Raw genomic sequence first — 11,374 nt, forward strand, 5'->3', positions numbered from 1 at the left:
GCATCTATAAGATGACATAAAGATTTGTAAAGAACACACGGATCTGAAAGTTTCAGAACCGTTGACTAAAACCTCTCTCACGAGCAAGACGTGATCAGACACCATAACTATATGGGTGGTGGATTCATTGGAATCACATGGTGATGTGAACTAGATTATTGACTCTAGTGCAAGTGGGAGACTGTGAAATATGCCCAAGAGGCAAATATAATTAGTTATTATTATATTTCTTTGTTCATGATAATCGTTTATTATCCATGCTATAATTGTATTGATTGGAAACACAATACTTGTGTGGATACATATGCAAAACACTGTCCCTAGTAAGCCTCTAGTTGACTAGCTCGTTGATCAAAGATGGTCAAGGTTTGCTGGCCCTGGGCAAGTGTTGTTACTTGATAATGGGATCACATCATTAGGAGAATCATGTGATGGACTACACCCAACCTAATAGACGTAGCATGTTGATCGTGTCATTTTGTTGCTATTGTTTTCTGCGTGTCAAGTATTTGTTCCTATGACCATGAGATCATATAACTCACTAACACCGGAGGAATCCTTTGTGTGTATGAAACGTCACAACGTAACTGGGTGACTATAAATATGCTCTACAGGTATCTCCAAAGGTGTTCCTTGAGTTAGTATGGATCGAGACTGGGATTTGTCACTCTGTGTGACGGAGAGGTATCTCGAGGCCCACTCGGTAATACAACATCACACACAAGCCTTGCAAGCAATGTGACTTAGTGTAAGTTGCACGATCTTGTATTACGGAACGAGTAAAGAGACTTGCCGGTAAACGAGATTGAAATAGGTATGCGGATACTGACGATCGAATCTCGGGCAAGTAACATACCGAATGACAAAGGGAATGACATACGGGATTATATGAATCCTTGGTACTGAGGTTCAAAGGATAAGATCTTCGTAGAATATGTAGGATCCAATATGGGCATCTAGGTCCCGCTATTGGATATTGACCGAGGAGTCTCTCGGGTCATGTCTACATAGTTCTCGAACCCGCAGGGTCTGCACACTTAAGGTTCGATGTTATTTTATGCGTATTTGAGTTATATGGTTGGTTACCGAATGTTGTTCGGAGTCCCGGATGAGATCACAGACGTCACGTGTGTTTCTGGAATGGTCCAGAAACGAAGATTGATATATAGGATGACCTCATTTGGTTACTGGAAGGTTTTCGTGCATTACCGGAAAAGTTTCGGGCTCATCGGTAGTGTACTGGGAGTGTTGGGAGGGGTGCCGGGGACCATCAGGAGGGGTATCACGCCCCAAGGGGTCTCATGGGCTATGGGAAGAGATAAACCAGCCCCTAGTGGGCTGGAATAAGTTCCCACTAAAGCCCATAAGGTTTGAGAAGGAAAAAACACAAGGTGGAAAGAGTTTCCAAGTGGGAAGGTGGAATCCTACTCCAAGTAGGATTGGAATAGGACTCCTCCACCTCCAATTTCGGCCAAACCTTTAGGTTTTGAGGCTGCCTCCTCCCCTCCCTCCCTCCTATATATAGTGGGGTTTTAAGGCTGATTTGAGACAACTTTTCCAAGGCATCCCGACCACATAACTCCACGGTTTTACCTCTAGATCGCGTTTCTGCGGAGCTCGGGCGGAGCCCTGCCGAAATTAGATCACCACCAACCTCCGGAGCGCCGTCATGCTGCCGGAGAACTCAAGAAGGCCGAGATCATCGTCGAGCTGTACGTGTGCTGAACGCGGAGGTGCCGTCCGTTCGGCACTAGATCGTGGGACGGATCGCGGGACGGTTCGTGGGACGGTTCGCGGGGCGGATCGAGGGACGTGAGGACGTTCCACTTCATCAACCGTGTTTACTAACGCTTCTGCTGTGCGATCTACAAGGGTACGTAGATCGGAAATCCCCTCTCGTAGATGGACATCACCATGATAGGACTTCGTGTGCGTAGGAAATTTTTTGTTTCCCATGCGACGTTCCCCAACAGCGAATCCAGTCATCAGCGTCCAGGGGTTCAGTTGACTCCGTGAATATGGGAGGCGTTGTCCGCATGAACTCAGGAAGAGTAGACCGACCACCGTCATTCCCATTCCGCGGCGGGTTGTCCACCAGGACTTGAGTCAGCTGCTGGATAGCGGCATTGCTGGCTTGACGCTCCTCCCGAAGAGCTTGAAGGAACTGAGCCATCGTCAAGTTCTCAGGAGGAGGTGGTGGCGGAAGGTCTCTAGGCTGCTCGTGGTGACCTCCAGCGTGAGCTTCTCCTTCGGTTCCCTGCGGCGTCCGTGAGGAGCCGGCGCCGGGGTTACCGAAGGTGCTGTTGCGGGTTGCGTTCACCATCCTGTCATAGAAACAGACAGGTCAAAATGCCACCTTGCTCGGGAATACAAGGATTCGTTCCTAGTAAGAGGGGGTCCAATACGTGCATGTGCCAAGTTTTCAAAACCAAAGTTTTTGACAAACTGGAAATTGCACTCATAGCAACAGCTGCCCTCCCTTCAGGTGCACCTGCCTTCTTTACTTTGCGGTTCTGCATCTTCTCAGTGTGGATCAGTCCCTTGACTAGGAGCAGCTCTTGGCGAAGCTTGACTGATTCCTTAACCAGGAAGTGTGTCAGGGTGTCCGACGAGAGACTGAAGTAGGTCTGAAACCTTAATGGCATTCCATCCTCCGTGGCTGGGATGAGCTTCCAACTCCCATCCACTCCTTCCTTAATGAAAGGTAGGTGAAGAGTGACATGCTCATTAGCCATCTCAGGGAGAATGCTGCGGAGTTGCACGAGCACCTCTCGTGCAGCTGCCTCTACTGCCAACATCAGTTCTCCCATCTGTGGTCCTTCGAAGAACCAACTAGACGGGGAGTCATTAGCCTTCACTATCACGTCCACGTGATATTCCTTGGTGTCGGCGTTGATCCAGTGCTCGTGGTAGAGGAAGATGGGTGTGCGTCGTACGTGGCACTTCTCGAGACAATCCACCAGGAGTAGTGGAAAGCCGGTCTCCAGAAGCGTCTCAGGTACGGCAGCCATCTACAAGGCATAGGAGAGAAGTCAGAAGGTCGTATGTGCAAAAGTCTTGTGCAAGGCTGGCGTTCTAACATTCTCGGTTAACGTCCATGCTATCTAAGGCTTCCTATAGTCAGGATGGCTCTGATACCAGTTTTGTGGTGGCCCCGACTAGCAAGTCGAGTTCGCCGTGCCCAGTGACCCCAAGGATCAATGTTCACTGAACACAGATACTGAATAATAGAGTCTTACATCCAAGTACCGAAAATATTACATCGAACGAACAGAATGTCGGGTTCAAGAGGAAGGCCTAAAGCCAATTAAATGGATACATCGAGTAGCGGAAACTCGTAAGGGCTAAGCGGTGCCCATGCCATCAAGCCTACACCGACAGGCATTCTGACTTGGAAGCGTCCTAGATCGCTTGTTCGTCTCCGACGGCGTACTCATCGCCAAACTCCGGTCCTTCCATGTCTGGTCAATAACATAACCAGTGGCAAGCCAATGAGTACTTTGAATGTACTCGCAAACAGCCCATGATATGAATATATATATGGTAAGGAATAACAGTAACATGCATCTTTAGTGTAACTCATCTGGTGGAATGATCATGTATATGCATCAGGTTAAAGAATTACTTTTGAAGAACAGGTTACAAATATCAACATATCTGCTCTGGGCTGAACCATCCGGGTTCACCCTATATGCCAAGTCATCGGACTTGTCAAAACCTCAATGTACTAATGACGGCTAAACCATCAGGGTTTACCCTATTTGCCAAGTCACCGAACTTGATCATATTATAGTGATTATCATGAAAACACCTTTTTAACACCACACACACACACACTTTTGGTTTATGCGGAAACACTGGACGTAGTTTAAGAAGCACCACCCAACTGTCCTTGACCGTGGACACGGCTATTCGAATAGTTTACACTCTGCAGAGGTAGTACGCTGGACCCACGAGAAACGGGAAACTTTCATGTCATCCACGACTCGCGGTATATCACATATACCCGAGGTAAGTACCCGATCATCATCTTTCCCCTGACGATACTAGACAAAGAGGTCCACTCGATTGGTACCCGTACAACATGTGGTATCAACCATGGACCGTATCAACTCTGGAACGTATCAACCATGCAGGGACCAACGGTGTGCCTGGAACTCATAATAATGGCATAGTCGTCCTACCTAGCACGACCCCGTCACGAGAGTGACACCGATCACTCCCGCCACTAGTAATGTGGCTCTTTGCTAGTACCGACCAGAGTAATCAACAAAGCCCCGTCCCATAAAGGGGTATCGTGGTCGTACTTGTAAGGTTGGGACGGTCGACACATCATAAATCTAATCCCATTTCCGAAACCATACTCACACCAAAATCACCGGTGCATCATTTCACCAAAAGTGATCACCAACTCCTCATCACCCTCGGGCATTAGTGGCACCCGATGGGGTTTTCGTAAATTCTTTATTTAACTCATCATCATGCTTGTGGTAATATGCTTTATCATTACTTGTCAACATGGTATAACATGACCCTCACGGGAAGGGTCAAGCTCAATGCAATGATCTTACTTTACTAGTCAACATGACAGTAGCAGGATCCTCGTAGATGGTAGGGTCAGCTCATCATGTTTGTGCTCCGAGGAGCCATGTGAAGAAGCCTTCGGTAGCATCACCACAATGATGAACCGACATCGTGATCACATGCAACGGGAAAATACTTGCTATACTAGCATGCATCGTTTTAGTAAAAGGGCTGCTTGCCTTGGTCAGCTAGGTATCCGGGGTCTTCGAGGTCTTCCACTCCGGATCCTCCGTCACTCGGTAACTCTACCATCGGGAAAGGAATAAATAAATACTAGCTCTCACTAAAACAGATCACAAAGTGCTTTTAAAAATGTTGCAAGGCTTGAATAAATTCAGTTTATTATTTTGGAAAATGTTTCCTATAGTTTTATTAGCTAAGCATATTTATTTAAAAGCAAACAGAAGCAAACAACTGCTCTTTAATATCATTTTATTATATCAAAATAGTTTCTGTTTTTGATAAATGTCAACTATTACAGAATCAAATACTACTCATTTTTAGAAAATTACTAGTGGAAGAATTATATTTTTCTACTTGCTAAATCTTTTTATAAAAATCATTTAAGTTACTAGATTAAAATAAAAGGAAAAGGCCAGGGAAACAGATCCAGCCGACCCAGCCAGCAAGCCTGGCCAGCAGGCGCTCGCGGGCCATTTTCAAACCTCACCTACGGGCCCCTGGGGTCAGCGTCAGCGGCTGCGCGCGCTGGCTGCCCCAGGACACCGACAGCTAGGCTCCACCTGTTGGGTCCTTCTCCTACCTCCAGCCAGAGAGGTGGAGATGGACGCCGGCGAGGCTGCCGTTGTCCTCAGGCCAATCTAGGAACGGGAACGGGTCCCTCGTGCCTCCGGCTACCTGCTCGTGGTCGGGACATCACCGGAGGTGTTCTGGGTCGCCGGCGACGAGGTGCCCGTGGTGGAAGGGTTTCGGGTTGGTGTTGAACTAGGGGCTAGGGGCACGGATTCGCTCGGGGAAGTTATGGGAAATGTTCCTGGTGTCAAGGGGAGTGTAATGGGAGGTCGGGCAGCGCAGGAGCCGACGTGTAGCCGGAGATCGACCGGAGCTCCGAGGCAGAGGGGCCTCGGTCGATCTCGAGCACCGGGGCTCTGCGAGCTCGATTGGGTGGCTAGGGATTGTCTATTGGTTGTGCTGAAGCTGCTTGGAGGGTGCTGGGGTGCCACGGGGACCTATTTATAGGCCAACGACGGTGACCCGACTCAGGCGCGCCGGTGACTCACCCTGGCGCGCGTGCGAGCACAGTGAGGTGCTGGACGCGAAACCACGAGTTCAGGACGTGGTTTAGGACCTCCTGGTGCAACGATCGCAGAGAAAAAGCGAGTAGGGTCGAGCCGAAGCGACCGTGCATGCTCGGCCGCGTCGGGCGCACACGGGCACGCGTCGCCTGAGCTCTTGCGCGAAGGGGAGAGGGTCCGTGGGGTAGCTTTGCACTGAATGGTTGTTGGGCGAGCGTTTGGACATAACTGGGGAGGTTGGGACCGGCCGGAGCGTCGTCCCCTTGCTGGTGGCTCTCTGCAGCGCACCCAGAGCGCAGTTTTGGCATGCCACGGCATGCTGGCTCGCTCTGGGGCACTTGGGACGTGTCCTTCATGTCCCGAGTGTTGCTGGGAGTGTGCCTAGCCGTTGTGTCTTAGTGGGAGCTCGAGCTGGTCAAGGGAGCAAGGAACACTAGTGTTGCCAGTACTGCCCTGCGGCTTAAATTGGAGTTCTTGTCACTTGTGCATGGAGTTGGGGAGGGGCTGATTGACTGGGTGCTCAGAGTGTTCTCGTGCTCTAACCCACCAAGTTTGGGGCCTTGACATTTGGTAAAACAGTGGCTAGGAGGGTTTTTACCTTCCTGTCAGTAGGTGTTCGACAGTGACTTGGGGTGCTTCCACTCCGCCACTGGAAATGAAACTTTACAGGTTTGGTCTTGGGGTAAAAGCATGGGGTTCCACCAAATGTGAGCTCCATTGAACAAGTTTGGCTTTGTAAACTTGAAAATGTCCCAAAATGACCAGTACTGTCCTTTACAAAGGAAGTGTGGCCAAACAGAGTCTCACAAATCTCATCTTTGGTGTGGAGTCCTCATTTGGGGTGTCAAACACTTCTACAAAGTTTCCGCTCCATTGGAGAAACGTTGCAATGTAGAGTTGTTCCAACTCTACTCCGGACAGAGAGGGTTTTGGGCTCATTAGGTGCACTTCCCCACCTTGGATCAAGGTGAGATTTTAGGTGAGCACCTAATATGGCTAGGGAGGGCTCCTGTAATTTTATGGGATTTTACTGAGATAATTTCCTTTGGAAATATCTCAAAAAGCTGAAACAGAAAGAAATGGGTTTCAGGGTTTTACTCAAATAATATTAATATAAAATAGGGTTTAAAATCTTATATATGGAAAATATATGTCCTTCTAAGCTTCCATGAATTTACTCAGAATTTTCTAAGGCAAGAAAGTAATTTTCCTTGTGGGAATATCATTACTGGCCTTAGAAACAGACATGGATATAAAAGCGGAAAATAATATTTTAAATCACCAATTAATGTTTTTAATGAATGAAAATAATATTTGGATCAGATCACCAACTTTGTTTGGAAGTGCCACTTGGCTTCATGAGCTAGTAGTGTATCCCATCATGATGAAGGTGATCTTGATATAAAGGAAAAAAGGTTTTTGAAGAGAGCAAAGTAATAAGGTTTCATAGGTTTGAGTCATCAAACAAACAAGCATACACTCAAACAAGGGTTCACATTGCACTTACAACATTATATGAAAAAGTTTTAACAAGCTCTGATTTATGCAACATAAAATACTTGTGGTGAAAAACAGGGTGTGACACAACAATAGTACCTATGAAGTCCTCCAATTCATCACTTGGCCACTCGCAAGCTCGAACTTCCGTGACTCGAGGAACCACGTACTTGGGGAGGTTCTTCTCATCCTCCTTAGGGTTACAGCTTGAAGATCCTCTGAAGAACCTCCTCATCTTTTTCCTTTTCTAGCTCTGAAAAATTCTGAAATTTTTAGAGACTTCGAAAGAAAAGTGAATAAGGATTTACCCAACTCGTAGCAAGTACTCCTACTAGTGCCTAGAGACTGTATCACGCGCTAAAACTACTTGGGACCAGCTAAAATCAACATTTCAAGCTCAAGAACAGGGTCGCCAAGGTAGCAAGAATACATTAAGGATAAAGCACTAGAGCGAAAACTAATTGGACCAATGGAGGAGTCACTTACCAATGAGCAATTTCCCCAAAACGGTTCGGAGAATGATGCTTTGAGCAAGGAGACCGAAAATCACAGCCAAATGAGCAAGAACACGGGTTTGAGCTGCGAAACAATTTTTTCTAGAGGAAGAAGAAGAGGATGGGAGCTGGAGTGAGTGGAGGGGGCCCCTGTGGGCCCCACAAGCTTGCTCCCCGCGGCCAGGGGGGTGGCCAACGGTGACAGGGCTTGTGGCCCACTGGGGTGGCCCCGAGGCCAGCTCTCTGTCCTAGTATTTTTCATATATTATAAAAAAAATCATACTAGATTTTCAGGACCATCGGAGAACTTTTATTTTCGAGGTATTTTGCTCCGGGACGCTAAACCAGAAAACAGGGAAAACTAAACTAAATCTATCATTTTCTTCTAAGCAAAAGAAAGTGAAAGCTTTAAAACAGAGGTATGTGACTCTTTTGATTCATCCATTCCATGGTCATCGAAAGAAATCCGTCAATGGGGTTGATCAAATCCTTATGACAAAACTTTCTCGAATGGCAAGAGAGAACGGAGAATTTTCGAATAGCCACTAATTCACCTCAATGGGGATATGTATATCCGCAACAAGCAATTCATACTTCATCTTGACACGAGGAATAGGGCATTCAAAGCTCCCAATAAGAATTAATGAAGTTTTTTCGATAGCATTGATGCAATGTACTTGATATCTTTCTTCGGAAAGTGCACGGTATGCTCATTACCATTGACATGGAAAGTGACATTGCCTTTGTTGCAATTTATAACAGACCCTGAAGTGTTTAAAAAGGGTCTTTCGAGGATGACTGCCATGGCATCGTCCTCGGGAATATCCAAGATAACAGAGTCTGTTAAGATGTTGGTGTTAGCAACCGCAACAGGCACATCCTCGCAAATGCCAACAGGGAAAGCAGTTGATTTGTCGACCATTTGCAGAGAAATTTCAGTAGGTGTCAACTTATCCAGTTCAAGTCTACGATAAAGAGAGAGAGGCATAACACTAACTCCGCCTCCAAGGTCACATAAGGCAGTTCTTACGTAGTTTCCTTTAATGGAGCAAGGTATGGTGGGCACTCCGGGATCACCAAGTTTCTTAGGAGTTCCACCTTTCAAAGTTTAATTGGCAAGCATGGTGGAGATCTCAAGATCTGGTATATTCTGTTTATTGGTCACGATATCTTTCATGTACTTGGCATACGAAGATATTTTGAGCATATCAACTAACCGCATCTGCAGAAAGACGGGTCTTATCATTTCAATAAAGCGCTCAAAATCCTCATCATCCTTTATCTTGGATGGCTTAGGAGGAAAGGGCATAGGTCTCTGAACCCATGGCTCTCTTTCTTTACCATGCTTCCTAGAAGTGAAATCATTTTTATCGTATCTCTTAGGTTGTGGGTTATCAGGATTAACCCTAGGTACAATCTCCACATCCTTATCATTGCTAGGTTGAGCATTATTATGAACATCGTTGTCCATATTGTCACCTGGTTCATGTTCATCACCAGATTGTGTTTCTGCATCAGACGCAGAAATATCATTCGGTTCTTCAGGTGTGACAGTATTTGGTGAACTAACATGCAGGTTTATATCATCCTTCTTCTTCTCCTTAGGATGACTGGGTGCATCTGCATTAATTCCTTGAGAATCTTGATCAATTCTCTTAGGATGACCCTCAGGATACAAAGGTTCCTCAATCATTTTGCCTCCTCTATTAATGACTCTGACAAAGTTGTCATTTAATTCATTGAGCAGGTCATTATGAGCTTTAAGTACTTGTTCTACCTGAGTAGTAATCATAGAGGCATGTTTACTCAGAAGCTTCAGATCATTGACATTTCTGTCTACACAAGCACTTAAATGACTCACCATATGAGTACTTTGTTCCAAATGTCTGCTAACATAATCATTGAAACTCTGTTGTTTGGCAGCAAAGTTGTCGAATTCATCAAAGCATAGGCTAGCAGGTTTATCAAAAGGAATATCGCTCTCATCAAAACTACGTAGAGAATTTACTTCCACTACCTGAATCGGGTTCTCGAGACCATGGATGTCTTCGATAGGTGGTAGATTTTTGACATCTTCACATCTAATGCCTTTCTCTTGTATATATTTCTTGGCTTCTTGCATATCTTCGTGACTGAGTAAGAGAATACCTCTTTTCTTAGAAGTTGGCTTAGGAGGTGGATCGGGAATAGTCCAAGCATTATCGTTGATCAAGATGTTATTCAGTAGAGTCTCAGCTTGTTCTACAGTTCGTTCCCTAAAAACACAACCGGCACAACTATCTAGGTGGTCTCTAGAAGCATCGGTAAGTCCATTATAGAGGATATCAAGTATATCGTTCTTCTTAAGAGGGTGATCAGGCAAATCATTCTGTAGCTGGATGAGCCTCCCCCAAGCTTGTGGGAGACTCTCTCCTTTGAGTTGAGCAAAGTTGTATATTTCCTGGAAGGCAGCTTGCTTCTTATGGACAGGGAAATAGTTCTCACAGAAGTAATAGACCATATCCTGGGGACTACTGACACATCCAGGAGCAAGAGAAGCGAACCAGGCTTTAGCGTCAACCTTTAGAGAGAAAGGAAACAACTTAAGGATATTGTAGTGGCGGATCTTCTCCTCACTCGTGAAAAGGGTGGCTATATCGTGTAGTTTGGTAAGATGGGCTACGACCGTCTCAGACTCATAACCGTGGAAAGGATCAGATTCGACTAGAGATATTATCTCAGCATCAACAGAGAATTCATAATCCTTATCGGTGATAAAGATAGGTGAAGTGCCAAACTTCGGGTCGTATTTCATCCTAGCTTTCAAAGATTTTTCCTTCCACTTGAGAAGTAATTTCTTAGTGTCATAGGCATCCTTACACGAAAGAAAATCCTTAGCTATCTCTCCCTCCATAACGTAACCCTCAGGTATATCAGGCACTTGATATCTAGGAGAGCTAGATCTAGTAGTATCAGGCATAGCATCATCAAGCAGAATAGCATCTCTAGGATCATCAGGCAAAGCAGTATCAAGCATAGCATCATGGATAGCAGTATCAGGCATAGCATCTCTAGCAGTATCAGGCATAGCATCTCTAGCATTATCAGGCATAGTAGCATCATAAGCATCATCAAGAACAGGCGACTTATCAAGATTTCTAGCAGGAGGTGATGTCGCAAACTTACTCATAACTGAAGATGAATCAAGTGTAGAGCTAGATGGAAGTTCCTTACCTCCCGTCGTAGTTGAGGGCAAGACTTTGGTTTTTGGATCCTTCAGATTCTTCATAGTAATCAGCAGATATAAATCACAAGTGACTCAGAGAATATAGCAATACCTCCCCGGCAACGGCGCCAGAAAAATGTTGCTTCTGTGTCAACAGACCTTCCCGTGCAACGGCACCAGAAGAATGCTGCTAGCACTCCCCGACAACGAAACTAGAAGAATGTTGTTGATGGCCCACCAGCATGTGGGTTCGCGGCAGTTTTCGAGGGTAGAGTATTTGACCCAAATTTGTTGGTACGCCAGTCAGCAGGTGAGAGAATACTCTCGAGTATTAACAG

This window comes from Hordeum vulgare, chromosome 1H (assembly GCF_904849725.1).
Source record: "Hordeum vulgare subsp. vulgare chromosome 1H, MorexV3_pseudomolecules_assembly, whole genome shotgun sequence".
Classification (NCBI taxonomy): domain Eukaryota; kingdom Viridiplantae; phylum Streptophyta; class Magnoliopsida; order Poales; family Poaceae; genus Hordeum; species Hordeum vulgare.